The sequence below is a fragment of the Marmota flaviventris genome, chromosome 13 (genome assembly GCF_047511675.1).
Source record: "Marmota flaviventris isolate mMarFla1 chromosome 13, mMarFla1.hap1, whole genome shotgun sequence".
NCBI classification, from domain to species: Eukaryota; Metazoa; Chordata; class Mammalia; order Rodentia; family Sciuridae; genus Marmota; species Marmota flaviventris.
The window spans coordinates 61075414-61101847 of record NC_092510.1 but is presented as its reverse complement, the minus strand read 5'-3'; the positions used below and the strand labels follow the sequence as shown (position 1 = coordinate 61101847).

Genomic DNA, 26434 nt, shown 5'->3' with positions numbered 1-26434 from the left:
CTGACTCTTTTTTTCAGAGTCTCTCTCTCTCTCTTGAAGTAATCTTTTGTTACCAGTATTTACTCTCTTATCTCACGTTGGAGTGATCAATTTTTGCCTGTATTTGCTCTTTTAGGCCATTCTTTAATTCAGAGATCATTTTAATTATGAACCTTCTGAACTCCTATTCTGACATTTCATCAACTTCACTGTCCGTGGCTTCTGTTATTTTAGTGTCCTGGTTTGTGTGGGGGAACTTTCCTCCCTTGTTTTTTTATATTGTCTATGTGTCTTCCTTTCTTGTAGTGTGGATCTGAGATATTACAGTTTATTCCCTATATTCTTATAGTACCACTATAAGAATATTGAGGTATTGTCTGTACCTCACCTTGATGTTGGGCTTCCAGACCCTGTTGTTGTCCCTCAATGAATGCTACTGCATCCTGGATCTGGGTTCTGCACAAGTTGGTGTGGGTGGATCTGGGCCACTGGGCTTGACCTCCCTCAGTGGTCTGCTGGTTGGAAAGGGTGGTCCTTTATCAGAGGCTAGGCTCTGGTGAGTGTCTTCCCTGCCAGGGGAGGGGTGGATCAAGCCTACTCTGTGCCTGGGACCCACAGAGGCTGGTGTGAGTGGATCTGGACCACAGGGCTTGACCTCCCACAGTAGTTTGCTGGTTGGAAGGGCCTGATAAGTCTTAAATTTTTTTTTTATGTTATCTCATATTTCTTGGAAGTTCTTTTTGTGGATTCTTACCATCTTCTCTATACAGTCGACTTTATTTTCAAGAATGTATATTTTGTCTTCGTTGCCTGAGGTTCTATCTTCCAAGTGGTCTAGTCAGTTGGTGATACTTTCCATTGAATTTTTAATTTGGTTTATTGTTTCCTTCATTTCAAGGATTTCTGCTTGATTCCTTATTATAGTCTCTGCCTCTTTATTGAAGTGATATTTTCACTTCCTATGTTTTCACTAGGATACCACCCTTTATTTTGAAGATCAGTCTAACTATATACCTTCTAAAATCCTTCTCTGACATTTCTTCTATTGTTTCATCTATGGATGATATTGTAGGAATATCTTGGTTTATTTGAGGTGCTTTGTTCCCTTGGTTTTCATGTTGTTTGTGTGTCTTCCCATCTAGGTGTGGGTTTGAGGCAGTATAGTTTCTACATTGTAGTCTTATAATGTCCCTGAAGTCTTCTAGTACCTCACCTTTAAGGGGGAGATCAATATTAACAGCAACCCAATGCAAACAATATACAACCTTAAACCAAACAACTCCTATTAAGGCAGCTACAGTTTTGTCACAATAAACAGAAATGATGGGTTCAATTATTATCTATGATATAAATAGTAAGTTTGCTAAAAGGGTTTGCCATTTCAAATGATGGACAAAGAGGGAATAGAAATAGCATAGGTTGTGAAGTTTATGAAGGAGAAGGAGAGAAGATAGAAGTGAACATTTATAGTAAGAGCAAAGGAGGAATTAATAGAGGCTGGCTGTTAGCATGAGAGAAGTGAGAAAGAGAATCTAGGGAGACAGATAAGTGAGAGAAAAAAATACATATATATTAAAAAACAGTAAAAATATAAAATATAAGAATACACACAAAAACCCCTGTAGTATACTATTCAGACATCCAATTCTTCAATAAATTGATGCATGAAAAATATTGGGATTCAAAGATGGTAGAGGTGTGAGAGAGGGGTAAAAAATGAAAAGTCTCTATGGAAATTTGAATGATTGCTTCCATTGGTTTTCAAAAATTTTCTCAGCTTCCTTTCTCTGCCAATAGGTGGAAGTTTGATGGTAGCTCCAGTCTGGTGAGTGCCAAACTGGTTAGCTGGGAGAGCTGATGGCAAGATGCCCTCACATCCTCTTCAAGTCTTCCCACCCATTGTTGCCAGCCCCTTCCATCCCCAAGCACTTCCGGACTCACTGGGTGGGAGAGAGCCCATTCTCTCTAGTTTTGACAACCTGTGCTCCTCCCAAGGAACTGCCCCCATTCTCTAGCTTTCCACAGGATTGCCAAGCCCAGACTAGCCCACACAGACCCACATGCAATTTGACGGACCAGGGCTTCCCCAGGCTCTGCCTTGCTGCAGTCCCAACATCTCAACACCATTCCAACTTGCAGAGAAACCACAGAGATGCACTCACACAAAGAGAAAATCTGCAAAGAGGCAGCCAGATGGTGGCCACTAGCACACCTGGCAGAAAGACCTCAGGTGTAACCAGACCTGCAGGTCCTCCAACAATAGATCTCCAGACTTAGGCAGCTGCACCCTGAGATGGTGCCAGTGGCAGTAGCAAACCTGCAGGCCCCTTGGCCCTTGACCCCAGCCCCTGGCTTGTGTCCCAAGATGGCAGCAGCTGCATGTGACCAAACCTGTGGGTACCCTGACAATGGACTTCCAGGCCACAATGGGCAGCAGGTGTTCCTTGGGTGGTCTGTGGGTAAATGGCGAGCACTTGTTGGGTGGGTTGCATGCAATGGGCAGGCTAAATGTGGGAAAACAGGCAATTGGCAGGTGGTCATAAGTGGTCAGCAAGCAATCTGCACTCAAAAGGCATATAATTTTATTAATTTGATTTTTCTCTTTCTCTCTCTTTTGGTTAGCTTGGCTAGGGATTTATAAAACTTGTTTATTTTTTTGAAGGACCAACTCTTTGTTCCATTGATCTTTTATATTGTTCTTATAGTTTCTATTTCATTAATTTCAGCCATAATCTTTTTTATTTCTCCTATTGATTTTAAGATTGATTTCCTCTTGTTTTTCTAAGACTTTAAGATGTGCCACTAGGTTATTTATTTGAAATCTCTCTTTTTGAAATAGAAGCACTCAAAGATGTAAGCTTTCCTCTTAGAACTGCCTTCACTGCATCCCAGAGACACTGGTATGTTGTGTCTCCATTTTTGTATGATTCTAAGAATTTTGAAATTTCCCCCTTTATTTATGTAGTGAGCTACTTATCAATCAAAAGTGTATTGTTGAATATCCATGTATTTGTATAGCTTCTAGTTTTTTCCTATTGATTTCTTATTCCATTGTATTCCGAGAAGAGTCAAGAGATTATTTCAAAGTTTGTATTTGATAAGACTTGCTTTATATAATAGTGTGTTGTCAATTTTGGAGAATGTACCATGAGTGGCTGAAATGAAAATATATGCAGCTGCTATTGTATAAAGTAGTTGGGTAAAGTATTCTGTGTATTTCTGTTAAGTCCAACAGATATATCATAAACTTTAAATTTGGTAAGTCTATGATTTTCTATCTGGAATGATCTGTCTCAGAGTGGTAGATTGAAAAACCCCCACTATTATGTTGAAGTCTGCCAATACCATTATATCAAATGTTTGTTTTATAAAATTGGGTGTACCAATATTATATCTTCTTGGTGGACTATTCTGTTTACTGATATAAATGATTTCCTTTGTCACTTCTAGTTTTAGCTTGAAGTCTGCTTTGTCTGGTATTAAAGTGATTACTTCTGCTTGCTCTGATTCCATTTGCATGCAATATCATTACCCCATTCACTTTAAGTATTTGAGTGCCTTTGCATATGAGATGTGTTTCTTTGAGACAGCATTCAATGGGTGTTGTTTTTTAAACCAATATGCCATACTATATCTTTTATAGAAGAATAAAAACCATTTATATTCAGAAAAAAAAAGAGAAAAACAAGGGCCACTTCATCAATTTGCCTGACATTCTTGTGCAGAGGCCATGTTTATTTTCCTATAAAATTCCAGTTTTAATATACATATTACGGGACTGAGCAATCCTCATGAATTTTCAGTTTGACTCTTGCCCCACTTTCTTATTTTGAAAATAAAAAAAATACTCATATTTCTTATAACCTCTTTAGTTATTTAGAATTAGTGAATATGTTTTAAGGAAAAAATTCTATGAAGAAAAATGAACATGAAGTGACTTAACTGGTTGCTGAAGACTTGATTTTTTTGTTTTCAGATGTGTACACCACAAGAGTTCCACATGATACAGAATCTGAAATAACTGTCATAGCAACAACCGATCTGAGATTTGCTGTAAAGCACTGTAAGTCCTGAAAGGCACTCTTGAACATGTGAAAGCCCTTAAAGCACCACAAAACACTGGTGTATAGGAAAGAAGTCTTTGTTCCTAAGCAGACTAAAATTCTCCCTCTAAAGTAGATGCTATGATGCAGGGATCCAGCTACTTCTGGATTATTCTTTAGGTTTTTCTCATTCTTCCTCTCACTCTATACCCTTGAGGCTCAGGTCCATTGCCCTGAAAATTTCAAAAGGCAGAGATGCTCTTACAATTCTAAACTTCAAATTTTGGGTCTTCATGGAAAGAAAAATCAAATAACTGAATTGAGGATTCTAGGAAATGATGCATCTTTCTTCAACCTATATTTTTGCTCCTTTCTGCTTTGTAGACCTTCAAAAGCCTTCAACAGAGAGGAAAGAAGGATTATGGCTGTGGCAGTTTCAACACTGGGAAAACCCAGACTGAAAAATGCCCAATTATAATTAGACATTAGCAATCATGGAATATTTCTGAGCAATTCCAAACTTTGTGAGACAGTGACATTTCTGAGGCAAACATTAATTAGATACTCCCTCATAGGAATCTGACTTGTGCATAGCAAACATCTTGAAGTATGTGGGATAAGAACCAGATACCATCTCTCAAGCAGTGCAGGTACCTCACAACCCCTCAGGATGTGTGCTACTGAGAGCCATAGGACACAAGAAAAAGCTATCCAAACCTAAATTGTATCCCCACAATCCAGGCCCCCAAGGGACTGTCACAAAAGTTGGATAGGGATAAGGAATTCCTGCAGTGTTCAAGGGGATTGTGATAGAGGAGACACTCTGTCATGGGAGGGATGCCCTAGAGGAGAGTCCCTGGAGGCAATGGAGATCTCCCTGATAACTTTGAAGATCACTGAATGAAGTAGAGATCCTAAAGCTGGCAGGGAAAGGGAATGCTCCTCTCCCAAGAAGAAGAAAATGATTGTCTAGCAGAGTTTAAAGATTCCTTACCATTCATTTGAGTCTCCCCTGAGTCAGCATCAACTCTAGTAATGGGTTTCCCTTTCCATCCTTCCTTGTCAGCAGGATACCTGAAAGGGGTTTGTGGGCTCAGGCTGGATTCATTCTGCCTCTCTGTTCAACTCCCCACTCCTGGGAAGGTCTGAACTCCATATGGAACTTGCACTGGCTCCTGCATTCAGCAGTTAACTAAAAAAAAAGATTGCCAACTACATGGGGGAAATGGGCCTCCAGTCTCAATTGTTCCCACACCTGTCTCAGTGATGTACCTCCAGACAGACACATTATAGACTGAGATGGGTGCTGAATGAGGCCTGCCGATCCAATGTGCAGTCCCAAATCCTTTCATTCCAAACTGTTTCCAATTGACAAGGACACTCTCGGTGCCTCCTCTTCATGTCATCACATTGAACAACAACCAGGCTGCTCTGGACTGCAGCTGTCATTTTAAGGTTGTGCCTTGACCTTTGAAACCAAGTGTCTTAGCCAGTGATTTCCCAGACCTCCAGAGGAGCCTGGCCCCCTGGGCCTTGCTTTTCCTCTCTCTCAAGTTATAGGCATGTTAACCTCACCTCAGGCAGCCCATCATCCCCAAATCTTATTCTTCAGTGCCTGGTCCTTTCCCCTCTGTAAGTTATTTCAGGAAAACTTTTTCTCTTCTATCTCTTCTCTCTCCTTGTCTGTATTGCATTTTTGCTTCAAAATATGCTTAATAGTAGATGTTTATCCAATATTTTCATATACTGATAATTTTGTATCCCTTTTCCTAGATACAACGGTCAACACGACTAGACCACAAACTGAAGAAACACCCTTTCATAAATATGTGAAAAGTATTAAAACTACTATATTGTCTTCATACCTGGATCATGTCATATAATTTAAAATTATTAAGTTTCACTACTCTGAGCATTATGTAAAGGAATAGCATGCTTAAAGAATTCATACTACTACATTTTAAAGTCACTATAAAATCTTTTAAGTGGTAAATGTCTTGAGTCAAAATTTAGATCTACCTGACAATGGATAGAAACTGAGGATTTTTATGAATTTTTAATACAATATTTTATATGTATAAATATATATGTATGAATGAACATATAAAATATAGATACATGAACATATATTTATAAATATATAAAGTACATACATATTTATGTGGATCAATATATTTATATAGATTTTAAAATATTTAATATATTTTAAATGTAATTTAAATTTTGAGGCATATGAAAATTTCTACCCTCTTGGGGAATGAATGTATCTCTGGTTAGTCACTGATGAGTGTTTCCTAAGGTTTTTCAGGGGAGTGGGAAGCTATAAAATTAAAATCACTTTTTAATTTTCTGCCAATAATATTGTTCCTCATAAAATATTTGTGAAGACATAGGAACCCATGGCTCTTCTCTAAGGACTTGAATGAATGGTCTTGTTGAAGATAATGAATTCTTACCTGTCATTACATGAAACCCTAATTCTCCAGATCAGGAAATTCAAGTATGATTCTAATATAATCACTCTCAAATAGTTTGGATTTTAATGATGCTAAAAAAAAGAAAGAAAGAAAATAAAAACCCTGATCTACTTTTTTTGTTGTGTTTAAAGATGAAAAGTAGATTGTCCTGGTATCCCCATTCTTAAGTATCCTTAATAATTTCTGCTAATGGGGAGGGGACATTTCTAAGTTCTTAATCAAGCATTCAAGTCTGAAATGATCTGGCAACTATGAAAACTTCCTAGTCTCCTCTCTGGTCATATTCCCCCAACCATATTCTTTGCTCCAGAGTATCTGAAGCTCCAAGAGCTTATTTGAACCTGCCCATCACTCTGCCATAACTCATGCTCACAGCAAGAATGATCTTTCTCTCACCTCCTTTGCTCAAGGAGTGATTACTAGAATTTTACATCAAAACTGGGGCATCACATGCCTTTTGGGGTGTTTCTAGACCTCGCAGGTGATGATGAATTAGGCCCTGTGTATAGTACATGTCCATTTGTATAATTATCCTGCAACAAACCAAAAATTATTCTTCTCTGCCTCCAAAGTTAGGTATGGGTACCTTGAGCATAAAACCCAGGCCATGTTCACTCCTGTACCTTTAGTTGAAACCACAGGGTGTGATTTATGGTAGAAGTATTAGATATGAATGCTAAATTACTAAACAAATAAATGTTATTAAATCCAAATTACCTTATTATGTTATTCTTTTTTTAAAAAAAAAAAAACAGAAACGACCCCAAATGTGCCTGCGTTTTGGACAATGTTAGCTAAAGGTAAATTCATATAGTAAAGTAGCTGGGGAGATGTTTTGGGTTTCTAAAATTTTGTATTCAAAAGCCAAGATCAATCTAAATACTTACAGTGCTAAGAACTAATAAGTCAATGTTTTGTTGCCATATGTAATAGCAAATGCCATACAAACCCAGAGAGGTGATAAAGTCACACAGTTTCTTATTCTACTATGCAAAATGTTTTATTCTCCTGAAGAGGTTAAAATTGAATAATTCAATTTAATTCATGATTAAAGTTATTAAATAAGGTTCTTGCACAATATAGTCCTTCTGTGTTTGCAACAGGGTGCCCTTAAACAGAGATGCATATGTACATACAAAGTATCTATCAAGATATATGCATGCACAAAAGTAATATGTATCATAAATATATAGGCACACTGTACAAATCAGCCTATGCATGCATATATAAGTAAATGTATATGCATTTAGATGTACTTACGTATGAATGAGTGAATGAGCATGATGTACTGCATAGATAGATGCATGCTAAATGTAAAATATATACCATATGCAGTCAATCCTTACTGTTTGCACATTCTGTATTTATACTCTGTATCATCTACTCACCATGATACCTTTGTCACTCAAAATCAATGCTTTCAGCATCTTAGAGGCCATTTGGACAACAGCAGAACTTCAAATATTTTTAATGTTCTGACAAGTACACTCAATCATCCCTTCAGCTGACCCCCACATGTAGTGTTAAACTAGCTGGTTAATTTTCCCAAATGCAAGAAGGTGGTGATGTGCCTCATGGAGAAACTATATGTGTTAGGTAAGCTTTCTTCAAATATCTGTTTGTTTACTGTGCAGAATATAACTACCATGAATACTGAGAACAGGCCCTACATCCCCTGTAAATACATGACCATACACATATATTAATTTTACCTAGAGACTGTTATTTTCCATAACCACCAATGTATTGTTTTAACAGCTATAAATGGAACAACAGAGGTCATGGATGATAGAGATCAATTATTTCAACCAATTCCAGGTAAGAAGAGTACTTCAGTTAATAGATACATAAATACTCACATGTTTTATTGTCCCTTGGTGATACCATTTTCCTGGTAAAGTGTAGTGAATGCAGGAGGGTGTCCTGGTGGCCAAAATCACAAAAAAATAGGACATTTCCTGTTTTAGGAGAGTTACAGTTCCTGAATATTCTTCTTCAGTTACCAATTTGCAGATGAGTGCTTCATAGCTTCTATTCCTGACCCAGAGAAACAAAATAGAGTAGTAGGTGAGTGGAAATACAGAGAAGGCAGTCTTTTTTTTTTTTTTAAGAAGTTTTAATTGCAGAGGAATTTTAGGCTTAAGGAAAAAATTAGCTTAAAGTACATAGGGGTCCCACATCCTACCCCCTTTACTTTTCCCTATTATTAACATCCTGCATGGTCATGTTACATTTGTTAAAATTTATGATTAATACAGTATGATTAAATAAAGTCCATAGTTTACATTAGGGTTTACACTTGTACTGTACAGTTCTTTGGGTTTTAATAAATGTGTAATGTCATGTGCCTACAATCACAGTATATTATACAAGTTTCACTATCCCAGAGTCCTCTCTGCTCTCCACAACAATTCATCCACCCCATTCATATCCTCTGAACCTTGGCAACCACTGATCTTTTCCCTGCTTCTTTAGTATTCTTTTTTTCCCCAGATTGTCATATAGTTGAAATTATACAGCATATAGTCTTTTTCAGAGGGTTCATGTTCACCCAGCAGCATGCATTTTAAATTTTCCATATATTTTTGTGACTCATTTCTTTTATCATTAATATCCATCATATAGATGTATCCACTTTATACTCCCATTGAAAGACATTGTCTTTGATTCCAATTTAGGCAATTATGAATAAAGTTACTATAACATTTGTGTGCAGGTTTTGGTGCAGATGTAAGTTTTCAACTATTTGAGTAAATACCTAAGAGCACAATTGCTGGAGCATGTAGTAATACTATGTTTAACTTCCTAAGAAACTACGAAACTGTTCTCCAAAGTGGCTGTACTACGGCATATTCTCACCAGTAATGAATGTGAGTTTCTGTTGCTGAGTGAACTTTATATTAATGGAGTAATTGCATTTTTAAAACAATTGCTAGTTCAGATGGACAGTTTTTATGAAAAAACATTGTGTTAATTTTCCCCCAAATGCCTGTCCTACAAAAAAAAATGTTGGAAAAAGAAATTATCTGGTGATATATCCAAGATCTGTCACCTCAATTCTCTACTGAATTATTTGAAGACTGTCACCGTTTACCTTGTGGTGCTTCAAGAAAATGGAGTGAGTCTTTTATGTTTAGAAATGTTATACATAGGGATCACTAATGCTGGGTCATTTTAGAAATGCTTTATTGTTTCTTTAACTGAAGTGATTAAATGTGGCTTGATTGATTTTCTGTCATTTTCTGAGCACACAAAGGGTATTCTGGTGCTTTAGCTGCATTACTATGTCAGTCCTCACAGCAACTCCATGAAGTTGGATTTATCTCCATTTTATAGAGAAAGAAACTGAGGCTTAGAGCAAAAACTGCCCACACCTATAACTGGCTATTTCAGTGATTAGGAATTCCAAACTCTTCTCTGGTTCTGACCATGACCTTGATAAATGCACTATGAACAAGCCTCTTTAGAATGACTCTTTAAGGAGGCAGAAAAACAACTTAGGAGATTTGTCCATTTTAACAATTTGTTGGATTATTCTTCAAACAGTTGGTCTCAGAGTCAGCTAACAACCATTGACTGCTCTATATATCTCCTTCCACAGCGAAGAAGATTACACTTTGACCATTTTAAGTTTTAAAATCAGAGAGCTTAGACATGAGAATTTCTTATAACTATTACATACAAGGAAGATCTTTGGACCATTTGGAATGGAGGTGGGAGGAACTGTGAAAAAGGGAAGAAGTGACAACCTGGTCATCTAAAGTCATTGTTCAATAAACTTTATTAAGTCAGATGAATATTCAGGATAAGGTCAGATCTAGTAGTAAAGAGGCATTTTTATTACTAGTTTTAATAACTTTATTCATGTCTCTGGATCCAGGCATCACTTTTTGATTTAACTTATTTTAGAAAGTTAAAAAATGTTTGCATTTCTCGATGCAATGTCAAGTACACTAGATTTAGTCGTCTCAGTAATTAAAGGCAAGCTTAGCCCTTAAACCTCATGGAGAGAGCCTACACACACCATCCTTTCATTTCAAAAAACAACCAGTATATGTTGCAACAACAGAACATCACCCTTCTCTTCTGAAACACTGGTGCCTTGTGTGTATATTGATCATATGAATAGTCATCTCTACAGAGATGATCAATTACTTTAACTGGTTTCTAGGAAAGTCAGGGAGAAAGTCTGCTACATACACATTTTGACATCTGGTAACCTGGGTTTAAAGTCAGACTCTGCCACTTACTAGCTGTGTGCAAGGGGAAAATTCATGAACTGCTGAGATCCTGCAAAATGGAGCTAAGGACAGCTCCTCCAAGAGTGCTGTGAAGGGTAAAGAGGAAGGAGTGCTTGGCGTGGGAAGTAGCCTTCTCTCTGAATTGCCTGTGGTAGGAGAATGAGCAGTGGACACTGAGGGTGGCATGGGGCTTCTCTGCATCTTCTACCATCCTCAATCTCCAGAAAAACATCAAGAATCCACTGTTCTCCATTGCATTTTCTTTCTTTCCTGTCAGGTGTTGATGTCAACACTACAGAGGAAGACAAACAATCACTGCTAGATGATCTCAAGCTCAAATTAATGCTGGGCATCTCATTGATGACCCTTATCCTTTTTGTCACTCTCTTGGCATTCTGTAGTGCCACACTGTACAAACTGAAGCAGCTAAGGTAAGCCCACCAACCTCTGCAGTGTTTATAACTGATGCATGCTGTCAAGCTCAGTCCCTCCTGTCTTGTGTAAACTGTTAGCATAATGTAATGCCTGAATAATGGAGCTGTCAGTCTTTCAGTGTGACTCCATTTCTTCTATTCCCAAGTAGAATGGGGCCATCTCAGGCAGTATCCTTCCATGATCTTTTTTTCCAATATTTTAAATAGTAATCTACATATAGAAATAATCTTAGTCAATTGGAAAATAAACAGAGTATGTTGACAATGCTTTATATGTTGATAAAACCTTGGAACAAAAAATACTGTGCTTCTAACTACCACATTTGCTTAGGGTCTTACATTTTTCATTCAAGCAAGACAATAAAAAACCTGCAAATTTGTTTCATTTCTATATTCAGATTTATGCATTTGTTCTTATGGAAATATTAAATTCAACTCAAACCTGAATAAGAGGATTGCTTATTTAAATTTTTCACAAAATATAACATATTAATTGTAGAAATCCTAACAATTGCTTAATGTTCAAAGTTATTAATAATTATTTTGATCATGATATTTTTTATGAATGGTGTATTTCTCTGTTTCATTAAAATTTGTATCCGAGTCATTTATTCTTCCTAATTCCATCTCATTTATATATTTAATGAAAGTTAAACTTTCATTATAGTAATCTTTACTGTTTTAGTAAATTGGTTTTTAAATTCTAGTCTTGAGGTTTGAATATGCTTTTCATTCACACAAGCATTAGCTATAACACAATTACCATTTAAGAAAAACTATATCATTTATATAATGTTATTAAATAACTAGTACATTGGAAAAATTATATTTTAGCAATTCCAAATACTTTTTAAAGTTGACGTAGAAAGTCACCCTATTGAAAATATGCTTTTATTCTTTTTCAGCTACAATAATCAGTACAATCAATACTCCACCAACCAACAGATGACAAACACATCTTACTCACCACCATCAGATGATATATCAGATACATCTTATTCTGGGGGCAGCAGCACATATTGGCCTACCACATCCTCAGATGCAAGAAGATCAGGCTCAAGAATGTCAAAATATAGAAACATGACAGATTGGACTTCCACAGGCTCAGATGAGACATTCTTAAATGAGTCAGATATTCCCATGAGCGAGGAACCTAGTGATGACTAGATAACTTTAATTCTTTTATCACACACACAAAAAGACCTTTCGGTCTCACGTTGCTGTCATCATTTGGAACTGGTGACATTCCACTTTCTGGTGTCTTAAGAGAAGGCTGTATGCAATAAAAATTATCCCGATTATGTAAATTAAAGGGAAACGTTGAAGGAAATAATTTAAGGTGTGGAAAAACCATCAACTAAAACAGTCCTGGACAGTGATTTACAAAATGTATTCAGTGTGAGTGCATTCATTTCTAAATAAAGATTCTGATATATTTACCTTATGGGAGCATTTTGAGATTTTTTAGGAGACTCATGACTGCCTATACCTCAACACTAACGTCACCATCAAGGGAAACAACACACTTAGCTCAGTTTTCATTGGCCAAAGAGTTTTTCCATTAGCACATGAAACCAAAATTGGCATACTTCAAAAGTTTCAAAATCAAGAAGCTCCTCTCAAAGACAAAAAGAAAAAGATTTTTTTTTTTCCATTTGTAAGTGCCCATAATCCTTTGGGATAAATTATTGTTTCAGAAGACAAAAAAAGAATGGATTCCAGAAATCTGTAGATGAAGATTCAGAGACTAATCTTTTAGAGCTGAAGTGCCCTACTCTCTCTCCCCTCTCAAGTATCCAGGATCATTGTTCTCCATTTCAAGAAAAGCAAAGCATCTCAAAAATTAATTCAAGCTTACTCATGATTTTTAAGGGTATCCATGCCAAGAATATTTGAATTTACAAAAAAAAAAAATGGAATAGGGTTGGTATTATTATTATTATTTTTTTTGTAGAAATTGGTTGCAAACAGGATATTAAGGCATGCATCAGGTATCTTATGGATATGTGTGGATGTGGAGAAAGAGTAGGAATAGGGCAAGTTCATTGCTGCCATCAATTCTCCCCACAGCAATACCTTCCACTTACTAAGTACCTCCTTGATACTAGGCCATTTAGTACATTATATCACATTGAATTCTACTACCCTGTGAAAGGTGAGTTTATTTTACAAATTAAGAAATGAAAACTTGGGTAAGCTAGATATCTTACTGGAGGCCTTGTGCTTAAGAGAGGAAAAGCTACAATCTGCTTCCCAACTAAGTTTCTCTCCATAATTCAGAAAGTGAATATTCAAAATTAGAACACAAGTCAAAGGATGTTGGGAAGCATGTAAGCCCTCTAGCCCAGAGGACTGGGGTTCCTTAACGTAAGTGTTCTTTCAACCCCACCCTCCAGGAAGTTGCTTCCCTATCTTTGGCTTACTAGGTCTCTTTGATCCTCCTTCCCCATGCAGAACAGACACTACCCTCGCCTGACTGTTCTACTTTCTACCCTGGAGCCCTTCCATTTCCATTTTCTCCTCAGTCTCACTTACCATTGGTTGAGAAGATGATGAAGCTCCACCCCAAGTAGACATGGACTATTTAAGACCCAATTCTAGAAGAAAAAGAGGGACAAGGACAGGGGCTGGCTTTTGCCTGATCTCTGCCAATTAACAGTTGGCAGTGTCTGAGGCAGCGGGGTGGCCTTCAGCAGCAGCCCATGCTACCCTCTGCTGGTTACTTTTGCCATTTTCTATGCCCTTTGGACAGCCCAGGTTGGGTGCCAGGGTCTATACTGCCAGTTCAGGCACCAGGAGCTGTGATGGAGACCCAGTGTGGCAGGTGGATGCAGCTGCTTGGAGGTGCTCCAGATGCAAAGCAGCCCTGTTGAGTCCACAGGTGGGAAAGGGCTTGTGGGAAGAATGTCAGGTGGGCTTGGGCAGGGGTTGACTGCCAGCTATTCCCATCTTTTCCCTCTAACCATCTGTCCACCATCCTGGAGAGGCACTAAGAACTTTTTAAGGTTGGAAATAGGTGTAAGGATCCATTTTGAATCATAGAATCGGTCTCTATTTCCACAGTAAAGCACTGTAGAGAAAGATAGTTAATGAGAATAGCACGACTCAGTCTAAGTCAGTTGAAAGAGACATGTTAACCTTATTTCAAAAAATTGGTTTCTCACCCTCAGACTCCTTGACACAGCTTGAGGTATCATTGTAAAAATGCAAACAAGCTATCTGAGGGAGCTGGGTGGGGTACAGGAAGGATGTCAGGGGGTCCCTATTGGTCTCTTGTCCCTTCTTTTGCAAGCCAGGAGAGGGTGGCTCAGCCCAGGCTGGTGGGGAGGTGTCTTGCATTTGTCATGCAGGCCCTCCAGGTCACTCCTATGCCTGCATTTCCTGGACGGGTTTTCTGGACCTCTGAGCTGCTTCACCAGAGAGGGCAAAGCAAAGTAGTCCCTCCTCAGTCTGTGGGTTTCTCCCCATTCTAGAAGCCCCCTTATTTCCTTCCCTGATGCCCTGATCTGCCTCTTCCCTCACAGAGGATTTCAGTTCTGTCCCTCTATTCCTAGAGTTGTATTTTGCTGCTCTGTGTTTCCCTCTATGGCACTTGGGGGTTATTTCCTCTAGATTGGCTGGGGTGGGTGAGGAAACGCAAGCACTTGCCTTAGAAGTAGGAATCAAGATCTCCCAGAATCCCCAAGAGTCAGCTTTCCTAGCGCTACACACCCTGATCAGCAGCCTTAAGTGTGAGCTCTTATTTTCTTTTGTTCCTTATGCCCATATGCTGAACAGTGGGGGTGCGGGGAGGGGGGGTGAGGGGTGAGGGGTGGGGGGATGGGAGGCTATCTATTCTAGATGTTTACTGTAGGCTTTCTGTGTGATCATACAGTTCTAAAAGCCTGGGTTGGCAAGAAGTGGTCCAGAGGATGCTAGGAAAAGCGAATCTTTCCCTCCTTCTGGGAGGACCTGGCACCACCCTCCCTCCCCCCACACACTCTTATAATGAGAAACAATGAAAAACTGCAGGACACCTGCCTCTACTCAAAGGTCAAGGGCCAGACCCCTGCAGCTCATATCCAAGTCAGGGAGGAGGTCAGAGTCTAGGAAGAACAGCAAGGGTTGGTCACGTTGAGGTTTGGGTCTCCCTACAAGACAGGCACACATCCACTGCTGGGAGCACCAGACCCCAGAAGAACTCCAAATGTCATGTGAGGTATTTGCAGGTTGTCCTGTGCACGTGAGTGGTCTTGCATGGTTTATCCTTTTTCTCTTCACCGTCTCCAATGTGGGATTATTGTCCTGTGCTCTGAGAAACGGGTAAGGGGGACCCATGGTGGAGAGTAGGACACCCCTGATGAAGGGGGAGGAACAGGCAGCTCAGCCTCTGCTAAATGTGGCAGGAGCATAGAGTCATTACCTTCCATAGCCAGCTGTTTCCAACCTGTGCCTGGGCAAAGATTCTAAGTGTGCCTTCAAGCTTCAAAATTAATCCTCCAAATCCAGCTGCCAGTGGAGTAGGAAATCTTAAAATGTTTTTAAGTTTAGGAAATAAACTTATATATTGTATAACCCCCCCACACACACTTTTTTTTTGGTAGTCCCTATTAAGTTCTTAAGCCAAAGTAACTCCAGTTTGAAAATCAGCACCCGCCATCGCCATCTTAAGAAGCCTACCCAGGCATGACCTTCTCCTTAAGTGCACCCCAAAGAGTTCCTAACTATAGAAACCACAACAAAGAGCCAAGTAATAATCACAGGACTAGATAGGTTATTTTTTAACCACTTCCTTGCCCATGATCATACAGTTAAGAAGGTTTTCCAGCAGGCTGCTGTGCCTTGCAGAAGGGCAGCCTGGCAGATATTCTCTGACAATAAACCTTTGCTTGGCTCAGTGCTGTATCTCTCATGGATATTAGTGCCAGCTACCCTAACAGTACCCTACAGCACTGCTTACCAGCCCTTCTGAATCGCTAGGTCTTAGTAGAATCTGGCTTCAGCATACAAGTGTATCTCTGGCTGTTTATCCAGAGGTATCCACCCATTCCAATTTATTAAAGAGAAGTTAAACCCAAGCATTTATGTTTGGATCCTGGGATCAGTCTCATTCTCCTCCTTGGTCCTCTCCTCCCTCCTCCATGCAAAGGTAACCTTCCCAGGTGCATTGTTTGGGATTTCAATGGAGTTAATTTCTTCATAGAAAAGGAATGGTAAGTTGAAAGGATCTCAACCAGGAGAATCTTTGTTGCCCAAGGAGGATGCATTTGTGTGTTTTGTAAAATAAACTGAATTTTTTTAATTGGTTGTTCAAAACATTACAAAGCTCTTGACATATCATATTTCATACATTAGAAATATTTAATACATTAAACATATTTAATACATTAAACTGAATTTTAAGAAACATATTTGGACCACATCTCAGATTCTGCAATCTCTTGTTTGGGAGAAAGAAAAGTGTTTAAATTATCCCAAAATTGATATAGGAAAGTGATTTTGTAAAGAGGGAAGAGGATCTGATTTCTCATAATACCAATTCAGGAAGGCCTGCCAGGGTGTTGGGGACAGATGCTCCTTCAAGCCTTGTGTCTCCTTTGGCCCTCTCCTGGATTTTCTCAGGAGTGTGAATCCAGCTAGTGCTGAAGTTTTGCTCTTTGTTGATTCTTAGGTTTTTGTGATTGTTGGGAGTGGTGTTTGGTGTTTGAAGCATTTTGTGGACGTCGGGGGCTTAGTAAGAATGTTGAGACCCACACTAAATGAAGGAAAGACTAACACTTTAAATTGCTGTTTCTCATGATCAGAGGAGATGTTTAGGTGCTGCCATTTAGCTTTCATCTATTTGAACCATTCCAAATTATCACTGTTTTGTAATAATAAGGTAAATATTTTATATCCAAAACTGTGTTATTCGACAGTTTAATGGTTATATTTAACTTGATGTGTCCTCTAACATAATTACTATAGTAATAATTCATGAGCATCCTTTATTGAGTATGAGAATGAGCTAGACATTTGAGAACTTACTACAGTGATAATGACCTCTCCTTTACCTTCTCAGAACTGCTTACTTAGCAAATTACCCCTTGCATTTAAGATTTGTGTTAGAAGAACTGCTATCATGGAAGGAAGTTACTTGCCCAGGATATTCTAGGATCTGCATTTCATCTCAAGTAACTTTTAAAGATAAAGTTCATTTTCCATTGACAGCAGGGGTTCCAAGTATGGACAAATGGGAAAGATGCAAAAAAATTACTGAGTCTATCAAGACTGAGTTAGAGGAAAAGGAGAAGTGTTTGTTCAGGTGTACACTGGCATTGAACACATTCAGAGTCTTCTGGCCTCCCCAAGTAACAAAGGTGAGGAAAAATGTTCCTGAGGACAACCTATTCCCAAAGGAAAAATGGGCATAACCATACAATAATGGAGACAGTCCACCTAGAAAGTACCTACTTTAAGTAGCCTCCAAATGTCCAGCACATGATCTTGACAGTGACTCTGGCTCAATTATTCTGCCAAGCTACCTGGGGCAACAAGAGCAAAGGGGGAAATCTTCATCAAGTTAGATTAGGGCCCAGCTTCCTTCACAAGACTCCTAAAACACAAGAAATAAAATCAATGAGTGGGGTGGATTCAAACTAAAAAGCTTCTTCTCAGCAAAAGAAACAATCAATGAAGTAAAGAGAGAGCCTACACTTTGGGAGTAAATTTTTGCCATACACACGTCAGAGCAGTAATCTCCAGGATATATAGAGAACTCAAAAAAAAAAAAAAAAAACTTCACACACACACACACACACACACACACAAAAACCCAATCAATAAATGGGCTAAGGAGCTGAACAGACACTTCTCAGAAAAAGATATACAACCGGTCAACAAATATATGAAAAAATGTTCAACATCTTTAGCAATTAGAGAAATGCAAATCAAAACTACTCTAAGATTTCATCTTACTTCAGTCAGAATGGCAGTTATCAAGAAATTGCAAACAAGTGTTGGCAAGGATGTGGGGGAAAAGGCACACTGATATGTTGCTTATGGCACTGCAAATTGGTGCAACCAATCTGGAAAGCAGTATGGAGATTCCTTAGAAAACTTGGAATGGAACCACCATTTGAGCTAGCTACCCCACTCCTTGGTCTATACCCAAAGGACTTAAAATCAGCATACTATAGTAACACAGCCACATCAATGTTTATAGCAACTCAATTCACAATAGCTAAACTATGGAACCAACCTAGATGCCCTTCAATAGATGAATGGATAAAGAAATAGTGGTAGATATACACAATGGAATATTATTCAGCATTAGAAGAGAATAAAATTATGGCCCTTGAGGGTAAATGGATTGGAGAATATTATGCTATGCGAAGTAAGCCAATCCTAAACAACCAAAGGCTGAAGTTCTCTCTGATAAGTGGATGCTGATCCATAATGGCTAGGAATAGGAGGCATAGGAAAAACAGAGGAACTTTGATTGGGCAAAGGGGAGGAAGGGGAAGGGAAGGGGTATGGGGACAGGAAAGATGGTGGAATGCAGTAAACATTATTACCCTAAGTACATGTATAACTGCACATATGGTGCAATACTACATTGTGTACAATCAGAGAAATGAAAAGTTGTGTTGCCTTTATGTAACAATGAATCAAAATGCATTTATATATACCTAAGTAAAATAAATAAATAAATTTATTAAAAGAAAAAAGCAAAGGAAAGCCAGGAGTGGTGGGGCACGCCTATACTCCCAGTGGCTTGGGAGGCAAAGGCAGGAGGATTGCAGATCAAAGCCAGCATCAGTAAAAGCAAGGAGCTAAGCAACTCAGTGAAACCCTGTCTTTAAATAAAAAATAAAAAATAGCTCCTAAGCAACTCAGTAAGACCCTGCCTTTAAATTAAAAATAAGGCTAGGGATGTGGCTTAGTTGTCGAGTGCCCCTCAGTTCATTTTCCAGTACAGGAGAAGAAAAAAAAAAAAGCAAAGGGGCTGAGACCCATCAACAGCACTATGACCCTTGCAAAACTCTGTGGGTAGAAATTGTAAGATAGCACTGGAGACCCAAAGACTTTGTTTCACCAATAAGAATTAAAGTAACATGAAGCTGATGAAGATGATCTTATAATAGAATTACCTCCAGTCGTGTCTGCTTAGGGTCTTCCTGAAGGTGACATGTGCTCTAGTTCTGATGACACATTGTAGGAAGGGCTTGGAAGTTTCAGTGAATCCACAGAAAATGAAGCTCAGAAGGGAAAGAATGCTAAGCAGGTTGGTGAATTTTTTCCCCCTATCATCCTTTTCCTTCATCTAAGGGAGTTTTCCTTAAATACATTATATCCTTAGCCTTAGATTATAGCTCCTGAGAAGTGTGACATTGGCTTTTTTCCCCCTAAAAAGTGAGATAGATTAAATCATTGCAGAATTCTCACAGTTCTTCTAAGTCCTTCAAAAGAAATGCTAAAAATTTTATAATTGGCTTTTTAAAATAGTGAATATACATATTCCATAAATTTTATTTCATACCTAGCTAGCATTTATTTTATTTTTAATTAATTAATTATTTATTCTAATTAGGTATATATGACAGCAGAATGCATTTTGATTCATTGTACACAATTGCAGCACAACTTTTCATTTCTCCGGTTGTACACACCTAGCATTTTTCTGAATGATGTGGTACGTGAAAGATGGGACATACTTCAGTTTGTTATAAGGAAAGTAAACTATGTACTTTGCCGTACACTGATCAGAGGACCAAATCTCAGCTTTAGGAATACAGCCGTGGCAAAAGCAATGCATAAGACCAGTGACTACCATGTGGTGGGCACACAGGGGACAACATCCTCACCTCTGTCTTTTGTGAGAATTGATCATTTCATGCCTCATACGTTATTTTGTTATGAGTGAAATTACTTTCAATTTAATTTTACTATAAAACTTAATGGGGAGTTTTATTTCTTTTTTATATACAAAGTAGGAATACTAAATAGAAACATATTTTCTTGGGCCAAGGATGTGGCTCAGTGGGAGAGCTCTTTCCTAGCATGCATGAGGTCCTGGGTTCTACATCTAGCACCAGCAAGAAAAGAGAAATAACTTTTTTAAAAGATGGGGGTGGTGCTGGGGATACAGCTCAGTTGGTAGAGTGCTTGTCTTGCATGCACAATGCCCTGGGTTCATTTCCCAGCACCACACTCACACACACACACACACACACACACACACACACACACACAAAGTGTGTTCTTCTTTTCTATAGTCCATTATTCTATATTTAACCAGATGCCGAACAGAAGGTAGCTCATCAGAAACAGACTTTCTTAATGTCAGAACCCTGGCCCATCATACCTCATGAGTAAGACCGTACTCTGTCAGCCCTTTTCTTGAGGAATATTTGAAAGTTTATAAAAGATAGAACAAAGCCCTTAATGAGGTCAAGATTGTATCATGTGATATATCTGAAGATACAGTCACACAAATCTGGTAACTAAAAGGTGGAATACAAAGTCATGGGGTACAATTAGCAAATAACTTGATTCAATTTCTCTTCACTACTTCTTTGAAGCCAGGCTGTGGGACCAATTCTTTCTTCCTGCTTGAATGACTTTTTCAATTTTTTTTTAAGTTATAAAAAGTCCCCTGGTTACTTCTAGTGATAAGAACTGGCTTAGTTTCTCACCCAGTACCTTGCAGGTGGTTGAATTTGGGTTTCCTCTGCATGTAACGGGCTGGCTGCAAAATAAAGCTAAGAAAGAGAAAACAGTGAAGAAACCATAGGACACAGGAAATAATTTTAGAAAGTGGGGCACAGGACAGCTGTCCCATATTAGGGATCAAGCTTTCACACTGAAAGAGCGAGGGAGAGCTCGTGTTTGCTTTATTTATATGGGGGAAGCATCAAAAGTTTTTCATGGAATATTCTTTTGCCAAATAAGGTAGGACCACTGTACAGTTTCTAATTTACAGTTTCTAAACTGCAGTACAGTTTCTAATGGGTTATGCCCCACTATGGAGCTATGGTCACGTGCATTGCACAATCCGTTGAGTGGGAGGGGCCACAAAATAGTTTGCAATGCCAAATCTAAGTCTTCCTGGCTCAAGGCCAAGTGAAGATGCTCAAATAAGCTCAAATAATTTACAGGTGATTGTGGGAGACCAACCTTGCACATGACTAAACTACTCCCTGGCTGGGAGATGAGGTGTCAGGTGGCTGCTAGACTGCCCCGCCCTTCTTGGGTTGGAGGGACAGTGTTTTTGTGCATGGGCGTGCCTTCCTACAGCCCCATGGGTGGAGCTATGCTCACTTATTCCTTTGTAATATTACCCCTTGTCCTGTTTGGGATAGAATATTCCATGGAAATACCTTTTGTGTGTCCCCTTATCTTACTGTGTCCTTGGGTGTGGCCTACCCAGGTGTCAGTCAACCTGCTGATAGCAGACATCATGAAGCTAGACTCAGGCCCCTGAAACCTGACCCCTTGCCTCATTTGAATAGCTTCTCCTCAATAAAATGGGTCAGCACGTGCGGGCTCTCTCCCTCTGTCTCTTTCTGGAGACCCTTAAGGTCAGAGGAACCCTCACAGCAACCCCAAAGAAAAAGGTATTTCTGTTTCTTGTGTGATTATTTTGCGCAGCCTAGTTAGCCCAGTTCCTCTGGAGTGGCCCCTGAGTGTTTTAGTCGCAAACACAACCTGGCAGGTGATGTCCCTCATTAGTTCCATTATTTTCATATCAAAGCAATAGTACACTAATCAGTGCAGTTATCTTCCCCCTCTTATTTATCTATTTATTTTTGACACAAGTTCTTGCTAGATTGGCCAGGCTGGTCTTGAACTCATGGGCTCATAAACTTCATCCTCCCAAGCAACTGGGAACGCAAGCATGTACCATAATGCCTGATTTCTCTTTTCCCCTTTAAGTGACATTTGTGCCTAATGAACCATAGTCCCTACCACTCCCTATAACTTACACCTGCTTATGTTCATCTATGGGCCATGCCTGGTGTCTTGGAAGCACCTATGTTTGCAATCTCTAGTCAAAAGCTTTTTGTCCAAATTAAAACCTTTGAAATTGGTAGCAATAGATATGTCCCCTACTTTTATGCATATCTTCAAGACCCCATATGAACTGTGTGAGTAGAAGGGAGTAGTGGACTAGGTTAAAGGAGTCCTAACTAGTAGACTAAGTCTCACTAGGTTGAAGGAGTCCCATTTAAGGTGTATTAGACACTACTCAGCTCTGACTTTTGCAGTTTGGAAATTCAACTTCAATAATTACAGATTCCTAATCTATTAAGAGTTCTTTTTGTTTGTTTGTTTATTAAAATCTTTATCTAAAATACAATTAAGCAAACACATGTCTGAACATTAGATTTGGGCTTTAAGATGCCATTTCTCTGACTGAGGTTCTAAGAGTTGTAAAAAGAACCATTGGTACATGTAACAAGAGACAGATTTCAGATCACCACGAGGAAGTCTTTATAAATGATGTGTGTCCATCAAACAGCTGCTTCACAAAGCAGCAAGCTGCCAATAGCTAGACATTTTAGGAATGCAGTGTTAAGTTGTCATCACAACAAGGAATTCCTGCACTGAGAAAAGACTGATTTAAGAATTCTTTTCATTAATAGGTAAATTTAGGTACTGTACAATTTACCCATTTAATGTGTACAGTTTAGTGATTTTTTTTTTGTATATTGACAACTGCAATTTTAAAACGCTCTATCACCCCCCCAAATTACCCTGTATCCTTTATCTGTCAACCCCACTCAGACCTTATCATTCTAGGCAACTAAACTACTTTCTGCCTCTATTTATGTCTTATGAAAGATACTCTCCTAAAATCAGTAAGAAATTACTATTTTTTATACACAGCTCATTAAGATAAGTCAGCAAAAAAAGATGAAATATGTGAGAAATAGGTAAAGGGACTATTATAATGATAATATATTTCATTATAATTCTTTTTTATTTCTGTAAGTTTTATGTTGTCCTCTCTTTCACTACCAATAATTTGAATATTTTCTCTGTCAATCTAGCTGAAGTTTTGTCAATCTTACAGATCTTTTCAATGAACCAAGCAAGTTTTAGTCCCATTGATTGCCTTTATTATTTTTCTACTTTTTATCTAATTAATTCCATTCTGGTCTTTATTATTTCATTCCTCCTCTCTCTTGGGATTTAGTTTGCCCTTAAAATTCTAGTTTCTAAAATGAAAGGTTAAGCTACAGGTTTGAACCTTTTCTTTTAAGATTTCTTTTTTAGTTGTAAATGGACACAATACCTTTATTTTGGTTTTTTTTAATTTATTTTTTAATGTGGTGCTGAGGATCGAACCCAATGCCTCACAAATGCTAGGCAAGTGCACTAACACTGAACCACAACCCCAGCCCCAAACCTTTTCTTTTTAATAAAGCCATTTATAGGTACAAATTTTCCCTCTAGGCACCCATTTAGCTGCATCTCGAAAGTTTTCGTTTTTTATATTTCCATTTTTATCCATTCCAAAAATTTTTCTAATGTCTCATGTGATCTCTTCTTTGATGCATTGATTATTTAGGAGACTGTAAATTTAATTCTCACAAACTTATTTTCCCAAGTTTTCTATTATTGGTTTCTAATATCATTAAGCTCAAAGAACATGCTTTGTGTAATTTTGAGGCTTTTATGTCTAGTGAGAGTGATTTTGTGCCCTAACCTAAGGTCTGTACTGGAAAACATTCCCTGTGCTTAAGAATCATGTTATTCTATTCTTGTGGCATGTTCAATAGAGTCCATCACATCTAGTTTCTTCATAGTGTTGTTGATGTCTCAGATTTTTTCTTGGTCTTCTGACTTGTGTCTGTTATTAAAAATGAGTGTTGTAATCGTCAACTCTTCATTGTTATTTCTCCCTTCAAGTCTGTTGATTTTCGCTTTATGTGTTCTGGTTCTCTGTTGTGAAATGAATATTTATTTATATTTGTTGCATCAACCTAATTGGTTGACCCTTTTATCATTGGAAAATATGTTTTCTTATCTTTGTTTTAAAATGTGTTTTGTCTGCATAGTTATTCCAATGATCTTTTTAATACTGCTTACTTCTTGTCCTTTTACTTGGAGTCTACTGTGTCTTCAAATCTAAAATGTGTCTTTATAGAAAGTCTATATATATACCTCTCTTCTTGTGCTCTGTGATCCCAGTCCTGCAATCTGGATCCTCAGGTCTGTCCCTGGTCTTCCTAAGGTGCCTCTTCCCAGAGTCAGTGGTTGGGGGCCTGGTGAATCTGGCTTCCTTTGTTCAGGGCCAGAGCTCCTTTGTTGCCACACTATGTAGAGCAAGCCAGTGGACACCCTTGCCTGAGTCACAAAGGGTGAGCAGGGCTAGATGTGCACTTTCCAGGAAGAGGTCCCCTCTTGCCTTCTCCATTCCCCTTGTTTGTGGTGGGGGCGGGGAGGGAAGTAGGTAGGATTCTCAACTATTTCTCTTTTTTTGATAACTAACATATCTAGTCATCAAGAGCAGTACTTCATGAACAAACTTGGTGTGCATTTCAGGTACATGGGAATATTGTTAAAAGGCAGATTCTGGTCCATTAGGTCAGGAAAGAGCCTCAGTCCTGAATCTATAACCAGCTCCCAGGGCAAGAAGCTAGAGAAAAGGAGTTGTTTGAATTTGGTTGTATTTTGAGTAAAACCAAATGGTTGTGCTTCTCAAACTCCAATAAATCTTATGTATCAAAACTAAAGCAATCTAGACATTTTAGAATCACCTAATAACTTCTCACACAGAATTTTTCTTCTACAAAAGGATTTGCCAAAGAGTGCCTAGCAAATTCTGCTAGAGATTTTAATAAGAAATTAGAGAAAACTTAAAAGCAATCTATTAGAATGAGGGAATGTGGGTGTGGTTCTGTGGTTGGAAGCAGATCCTTGAACTTGAATTTTTCTGCCATATGAGAATCATGATGTATCCTTTATGGTTCATGCTTGTAGGGTTCTGTGGTATCCCTAACTGGACAGTATTAAGAATCACTAAGCGTGAAGACCTGGATTATGTATCCTCTGTGCTATCTAAACTTGCCCACATGTTTTTACTTTTCTGAGCCTCATCTAAAAATGAGGTCAATATGCTTATCTTGCTAAGATAATGTAAAGTTTAAATCAAAGTCCTAAATTCATTATGAACCACGTATTACTGATATAATTCTTACTCCTCCCTTACACAGAGCATATAATGTCAGGTGGTACAGGGAAATATACTGTATTTTTTATTTTTATTTTTTGATTTTTGATTGAATGATGGGTATACAGACCTGGAATTCTTTTGGGCCATTGCCTTACTTAATATTAATCATATCTAAAAGGGTTAACAGACTCCAACATTACTTTCCCTTTTATGTTAAAAGGGGAGAAAGTGCTATTTAAATTTCATTGAACAACTCATCTTTTTTTTTCTGAGTGCTCACAGGAATTATTCTCTAAAGACATCTCAAAGACTACTACCTTCTAACTGAAGAACAGTTACATGCCAAACCTTGACAAATCAGGAAGCATTGTTTTAAACCCAGGCATGACAAAAACTTTTGTAAATCACGGTAAATAGATTTGAACTTAAGTCACCCTTTCTACATGCTAAAACTGGAACATAGGAGGCCAACTGTTCTGCTATTTCTTAGTGGAATTGAGATTTGTGACCAGCATAATTAGGCTATTGATAAAAGCCTATTATTTCCTTTTCCTTTTCACCCCATTTTCATTATCTGAGTGCTTATTTTATTTAAGTAACCTATCTTGTTAAGTCCTCACAGCAACCATTTTAGGCTGGTACTGTTAACAAATGAGAATCTGACAGTTAAAGGGCACTGACCAAATAAGCCTGGGTTTAAGCCCACAGAGTGCAAAGCCAGAGCTCCTACTCTGAGCCACTATTTGCATAGATACCCAGTACCATGCTTTGAACCCTGCATACCCTGTCATTATGAATTCTTAAGAAAATATTATTTTTTCTTACTTGTATTTTCCTCCAAATACTAGGTATTTTTAGTGTGTACATCCCTATAAAAGAGAAAAAGAGGGAAACAGAATGCATACCATCCATCAATGATCAGAGTTTGAAATGCAGTCATGGAAATGTTTTTCAGTAACTAGAAAATATTAATCTTCATCTTTTGAAACTTTAAAACTAATCATTGGAATCATCTTCCCCATTTACTGTTTTTATTTGTCTCATTTGGCTTTGTTTCTTGAAATCCCTTTGGTGGAGGGCAGTGTATTTTGTGGTTAAGAACAAAGATGAGAGCCGG

The 26434-nt window shown here is 38.3% G+C and overlaps 1 non-coding gene and 1 pseudogene across 1 annotated transcript; one reads left to right on the top strand and one right to left on the bottom strand.

Moving 5' to 3' along the window:
• Positions 1-2344: 2344 nt before the first annotated feature.
• LOC114089142 (equatorin-like) lies at positions 2345-12341 on the top strand (annotated as a pseudogene).
• LOC139701640 (U6 spliceosomal RNA) lies at positions 3660-3765 on the bottom strand. Its single transcript, XR_011704200.1, has one exon. It is a non-coding gene; the product is annotated as a U6 spliceosomal RNA (small nuclear RNA).
• Positions 12342-26434: the final 14093 nt, after the last annotated feature.